The sequence below is a fragment of the Crocuta crocuta genome, unplaced genomic scaffold (genome assembly GCF_008692635.1).
Source record: "Crocuta crocuta isolate KB4526 unplaced genomic scaffold, BGI_CrCroc_1.0 scaffold301, whole genome shotgun sequence".
NCBI lineage: Eukaryota > Metazoa > Chordata > Mammalia > Carnivora > Hyaenidae > Crocuta > Crocuta crocuta.
The window spans coordinates 1694913-1702344 of NW_027527544.1; positions in this window are offsets into that span (position 1 = coordinate 1694913).

Below are 7432 nucleotides of genomic sequence, written 5' to 3' on the forward strand. Positions count from 1 at the left end.
GCCACCCTTGGCTACAAGCAAGCACTTAGCTCGGGAGATGAGACTCTAACCCTCATGCCACCACCAACAGCCCACAGTGAGTGGTTGACAGAGGGGTGTACAAAGTCTTGGCTCCCCTCCATCCAGGCAGGACCTAGTCTGGTGAAACTCATGCTCCAGAGCTCCCCATGGGATCAGGCTCAGGCCAGTATCCGTATAAGAACACATCCTTGGTCAGCTTCTCCTGCTGCTTAACCTGTGTCCCTTCTTCTAAGAGTGCTTCCTCAGTAAACTACTAGCACAAGAATCCCCATCTCAGGCTCTGCTGCTAGAGAATCTGATCTAAGATAATCTCCAAAGTAGGTTTCTCAGAGGTCTGTACTGTACCACTCATCCTCCAGGCATCAGGGGACAAGTAGGGAGTTAAGAAGCCATTAGAAAAATAGTGAAGACCTCATGCTTAGTAAGCAGAAACTTTTCTGGTTATCTGGATCAGCCTTTCTTAAAAGGAAGCAGAACATTACACATAGCAGATATTCTCTTTCTGCCACATGTTCAAATTCGTAACAGGGAATTTATTAGCTGCACAGAATAGGAGACCAATTTGCTTTCCCCGGAGAAGAGTGGAGCTGAGTTAACGGACACAATATTTCTGGTTTATTTCTGTCATATTTTAGTCTCTTTATAGATTTAGTTTAGTTGGCTGTCCTTTCGTTTGCTTCTTGACTTCCCCCCAAGCTTATTCAGCAGGTCTGGATTGGGGCCTGAGGGTCTGTGTTTTTAACAAGTTCCCAGAGATGCTGATGGTGCTGGTCCAGGGACCGCACTGAGAATCATTGGTCTGAGGCAGTTATAAAGAGTTATTTGAGGTGTTTTCATCCTCACATCCATAAAGCACCACTATAAAGCATTTGACACAACCCCGATCCTCTGTTAAACCGTACTTGGAGCCATTGAGGCCTGGGTTTCATCTCCCATCTGCTATATAACAGCTATCTCCCTGCTCTCCTTATCGGTAAAAGGGAAATAATAATGCCCATCTCATAGCAGTTGGGAGGATTAGATGAAGTAAAAATATATGAGTATTTGGTTTAGAGCAAGGGCTAAATAAATATTATCCCCTTTTAATTTGATCTATTTGTTTCTAATACTTTATATTTTTCTTTGGCCCTTCATTACAAAATTATATTCTACTATCAGAAATATATCGAGTAGAACAGTTGGTGTCCAAAACGAATCGCAAGGAGTGAGCTTGCCTTCCGAAGTCTCCACGCTTCAGTTGAGCTATGTGTCTCTAGGAGCCGGTTTGTGAATATGTTACCCAGATGAGCGACCTGGCTCTTTGCCAAACCAAATCATTGACGCCCATAAGTTCAAACATCTAATCAAAGTAACTAAACTCTTTGCTTAGGAAAGCACGATGGGAATGTACATTTATGTGAAATAAACCAGAGGCATTTGGCAATCGTCAGACTTGGGGTCTAGGTGATAAAAGGAGAAAGGGATTAGGAAGAACTCATCAGGGTTTATCCATCTCTGAGGCTAGAACTCCTCAAAGAAAGAAGGTTTCAAACTTGTTAAGTCAGCAGTTCTTGAACATTTTGGTCTAGGCCCTCTTTATGCTCTCATAAATTATGAAGCTGCCAAAGAGCTTTTGTTAATGTGGGATACAAGTATCCCATATACACAGTAGTAATGGAAACAGAAATTTTGGAAACAATTATTTATCGATTCATTTTAAAATAACAATAGTAAACCCAGTACAGGTTGCCATACATAATGTATTTTTATTAAAAAAAATCACCATATTTTCCAAAACAAAGTTAACAAATGGAATGGCCGACACTGTGTTATACTTCTGCACATGTCTCATGTCTCGGATGCCTGCCTTAATGAAAGACAGCTGAATTCGCATATCTGCTCCTGCATTCCATCTGTGGCACTATGTTCGTTTGAAGGACAGGAAGAACATCCAGCTGCACGCAGATAAGTAGTTGAAAAGGGAGGACTATCTTAATAGCATTTTCAAATACTCATGGGTATTCTTTGATGTTACGCTGAAACTCGTCAAGTGATAGCTCTTTAAAGATTAATTGCAATTTAGAATCCAAAACCACATCAATGAACTTTTCTACACTGTTACATTAAACTTCATGCCTATCTTGTGCTTTAAATAGACTTGTACCCATATGTGATTCCACATTGGTCATTTGGAAAATATCAGTTCACTGAATTGTGCAGCTCTTCCCAACGATGGTGTATTATATTACATAAAATTTTTTTAAAAAATTACATTTGCTGTGCACCTGGGTGGCTCAGTCAGTTAAGCATCCAACTCTTGATTTCAGCTCAGGTCATGATCTCACAGTCATGAGACTGAGCCCAGCGTCTGTCTCCATGCTGAGCATGAAGCCTGCTTGGGATTCTCTCTCTCCTTCTCTCTCTGCCCCTCCCCTGGTCACGTGTACTCTCTTTCTCAAAATAAGTAAATATTTTTAAAAAATAATAAAAAAATCACATTTGTTAACATCAACATAGTATAGTCTGAATGTGTCCCCACAAATTTTATATGTTGAAGTCCTAACCCCCAGATTATGGTATTAGGAGGTGGGGCCCTTGAGAGGTGATTAAGTCATGAGGTTAGAACCCTCCTNCCCTCATAAATGGAAGTAGTGCCTTGTAAAAAGAGACCCCACACAGCTCCCTAGGCCCCTTCTACCATTAGGGCACAGCCAGAAGTCAGCTTTCTATGAATCAGAAAGTGGGCCCTCACCAGACACTGAATCTGCCAGCACCTTCATCTTGGACTTCCCAACCTCCAGGACGGTGAAAAGTAAATGTCTGCTGTTTATAAGCTACCCAGTTGTGTGGTGGTTGGTTACAGCAGCCCAAATGGACTAAGTAACCACCTCTCTCATTAGAAATATCTTTAAGCATTGCAAAGCAGATACAGATTTTATACAAATCTAATTTTCTCTCGAAAGCTCAAATTTTTTTCTTTGGCAATAAATACTGTCATTTAGTTTCCTTCAAGTGACAGGTTTACCTTGTTCGTTTTCAAGATATCTGCCAAATACCCAAGACCTAATGACCATAGTTTGTCAGTTGTTGTTTTTTCCCCCCAATTAAAACTGGTGTACCATGCAAGTTCAACACACAACTACCGGAATTGCACAGGTGCTTTTCCTCAAGACAGTTACAATATTTCAATAATGCTTATGTCTCATGACATCACACAGAATATTAAAGAGACGTGTACTCAAGGGTTGAAACTTAATATTAATAATATTTACTGATTCATCAAGGACGTTCATAAGTGAATCTGGCTTTTTAAAACTGCCTGAATGCGCTAGTGAAGAATAAAATGACTTAGTTCTACTGCTTTGATTTGTGCTAAGGTTTCAGCAGTTTTACCCAGCGTCCCTTTTGTACCATCCCTTGATACTGCTGGTCCAGACACCACCCATTGTGAAGCAAGGCCCTATACTGCCTTCGGGGATCCAAGGGAGGCCAAATGGGAAGAACTCTGGAACACTGTCCCTGATTAAATCAGAACAGCTGACTGTAGTCTGATTTTATCTGTAATTAGCATCCCTAAAAAGATTCTGGTGGAAAATAATAAGTTTATGACTCACTTCTGTGAAGCAAGTCTTGGCTGTTCTAACTATGGGTAAAATCCACATTGAAATCTCTTCTTCTTCATCTTGTGCATACCAAGCCATCTATTGTTTTGAGCCCCAGGTTTCTGCCAGGCACTGTGTTGGGCAATGGGGATACAGTAATTGACAAGAAGGACATGGTGCCTGCCCACATAGTGCTTATAGTCTAGCAGGGGACACAGACAACCACATGTAAGTAGAAATTGTGATAAGAGCTAAAGGAAACAAATGGGCCACTTTAACAGAGAATAAAAGGATGAAAGGACAGATACATATTTGGATCAGTAGTTCTCAAGCTCTGGTGAGAATCAGAATGACCTGGAGAGCTAGTAAGAATACAGAGGCCCCAACTTAATTAAATAGGGAGAGCTTGGGCCTCTGTAGTTTTACCAAGTGACTTTCTAAAATTAAATACAGTGCCCAGAGACGGCCTCTCAGAGAACGTGATGTTAAAACTGAGCCCTGACTGATGAGAGTAACTGGCTGCGGGGAAGGGGAACAGGCTTTTCATTGGATTTGAATCAGATTTGTCCAAGATGATGTCAGTTCTAGAGCTGCAGGTTGAGCATTAAGGCTGGTAAGTTCATTTATTGCTTAAGTGAGTGCATTCCATTTCTTATTACAAAAATATGTTATCACTTTTAGTGAGCTACAAGTTCCTATAACAGTTTTATGGGCAGAAGTGGTTGCACTAGACATTTTGTATTTACAAGCCTTGTCATGGAACATCTCACTAAAGATCTTATCCCATTAACAAGGGACAGAGCACATATTCTTATTTTTAATAATTTACGCCCCTACTGGCTATTTTCCAACAGTGCCTCTTGACGTGGTCACTGGAATGTAAATGTCCTCTGACTTCTCTTTGTTATCTTCCTGAGACTTGCACAATCATCATGACACTTTGAATTAATTCTCAAAGTACTTATGCTAATAAGATTATCTCCCCTCAAGGCTTTTCATTAAATATAATTGTAAAAATTACATTTCTTTAACTAAAATCAGTAAAAGAAATTAAGGTATTTAATTTCTGATCCTCATATAATTAAGTGGAAAATGGAGGATAAGAGTATTCTAGCTAGAGGGAATAGTATACAGGTTTGGCCCTGAGGGGGAAAAAAGGCTTGGGTCCTTCAAGGAACTGGAAAAAGAGGAGTATAGCTAGAATGTAGTGAGCAAGGGAGAGAGCACAAGAAAAGTCTGGAAAGTTTAACAGGGGTTAGCCCGTGTAAGGCCCTTGAGGCCAAGGCAAGGATTTTGGTTTTTGTTCTAAATGCAATGAGAAGCCAATGGCAGGACACGTCCATTAAGAGTGTTCTGTGATGACAGTTACGTGTTGAATGTATTGTAAACTAGTGTCATTGTACATGAATACACTATTATCTGGTTTAGCTACCAATCTCTTAGATATTTGGCAGGTAGGCGTTAGTCCTTAAAAGTCTACTCAACTATTGCCAAACCAACAAGATGGCGATCTACAGCTTTAAAGCTAAGAACTAAATATCTGACAGAATTTGAGCCATTGAAGAATCTACAACAGATCTGCTTCTAAAAAGAGGGCCCTGGAAGACAAATGTTGACAGAACCAGCTCCAGGATCCGAATCTCCATTTTCTTGGCTTATGGGTCACTCCATCTTTTTATTTCCCCATTGTTAATTCTCACCCTCCTCTGCTTCTCTGTATTCATCTTCCTATTAGTGTTTCAATGGGTCACTTCCCCCAATCTCCCTTTCTCCCTCCTTGAGAACACACCTTAAGTGCACTATAGCCTAAGGGATAAAATATGGCTTATTCAAATTCTACCTCCCCTCTTATTGGCTGGATGACCTTGGCGAAGTCCTATAACATCTCTAACCCTCAGATTCCTCTTCTGTAAATAGATGATAATAATAGTGCCTACTTATAGATACAAATGTGCAAATTCAGGGAAAACAGTGTATGGCCTGTTGCATAGCACATGCTCAAAAATGTTACTAATATATCTTTAATTGTTTAATTACATTTTCTATCTATATTGTCACCTCACATTTGGAGCTCTTTCTGTTCAAGGAGTATATAATCTATTCTCCAATCTACCATGCCACCTTTTATTCTGTTGTTACTTTGTAAATAATTTGCTGTCTGCTTAACACAACTGTGCAATGCCACTTCAGAGAAGGGAAAAAATACCTCCCTTAGGACGAATAAGAAAATGTTCAGGTCAGTAGATGGATATGACTCCATCACTGAAGGATTGGCAACATTTGGACAAAAGAAAAAAAAAAAGGCATTCAAGTCGGCAGGACTGTGATTGAATGTGTGAGATGGGAATGTGTGAGATGAGAATTCTTATTTGATGGTCCATGAGTAGTCCACATTGTCAGACATGGAGGATTTGTGTGTGGAAGTGTTTGGAAAAGTATGTTGGTAGAAAACTGAAGAGCCCCTTCATCAATAAGGTACTAAGTTTGAAATTTTTCCTGCAGGTTTTGGAGAGCCATTGAGTAGTAAGACATGAGAGGCAGACATAATGAAAGCATTCATTCATCACATAATGAAAGCATTCATTCATCAACAGGGATCTGATGATATTGTGTAAAGATTTACTTGAGAAACTAGTTTCATGGCTATTTTACTCCCTGAACTGCAGTAGGAGTTGGGGAAATGGGAGATTTGATCCAGGAAAAAACTGACAGGACTTAGTAATCGAATCTAAAAGTTAAAGAAGAAAAATAAACACTTTGAACTTGAAATTGTTATGAAACATATAAAAGCAGGGTCACTTTACCTCTTTGCCTCTATAATTCTATCTTTAAAGCGGTGTTAATAACATATAATCTCTTAGCTACTTAGGATGAGAAGAACTTAAGCAAGATACTCAGTTTGAAGCATGAATATAATAATAGGTGCAAAGAGACATAGCCCCTTACCTATCACAAGGAAAGCAATTAATAAACACTTGCTCATTTTTCATTATTTTGATACCTTGGAAATAGAGTCCCATAGACATATCAAGGCAGTTTGTAAAGTTAACACTAGATAAGGGAAAGGGTTAAAGGAGGTGCTGGATCTATATTTCTTGTCTTCAAATCTTGATTTACAGATTAATAGATTAAACAAACATATTTGCTGCCCATGGGCCGAAGAGTACAATAAAGTAGGGAAACTACTTTGTTATAATCATTAATGGCTTCCCAGTCCTTCCCCTTTAGTAAAAGCTCAGTAACAGCTGAAGCTTATGGATGTAAACATCTGTTGCTCTGACCTAACAAAGTCCAATTTCTCTGATAATTAAATTATTAACCTTTAATTACCATTGAGAAGAAGTTGTACATGCTTAAGTAAGAGTGGACAGTTATCCTCAGTAATAAAGGACAGGATCCATTCCTTCTTCAGAAGTCAGCCACTTCTCTGATCCCTGAAGTGGCCATTTTCCCCTCAACCCACTTCACTTGGGGGCCATACACTTGACTTTCAGTTTCCAGGAATCATTTTCCAGTGGCTTTTCTAAGGGCCTTTGTCATTGTAAAACTCTCATTTCTAGTGGCCTGCTCCCAAAGAACCAAGAATGCTGTAATAAATAGTAGTCAAGAAAATAAATCCACATCAAAACCCTGTGTATCTACCAGGATGAAACCATGCCAACCTCTCTAAGAGGTTCTGAGAACAGTGACATGCTTTNGAAGAGCTCTGCCAGAATGACAAAAATTTAAAAGAATTACAATACCTATTGTCTATGAGGCTAGGATAGGAGAAAGAATAACTAAAACTCTCATAGCTCACTGATGAGTTTGTGCAACCGCATTACAAAACT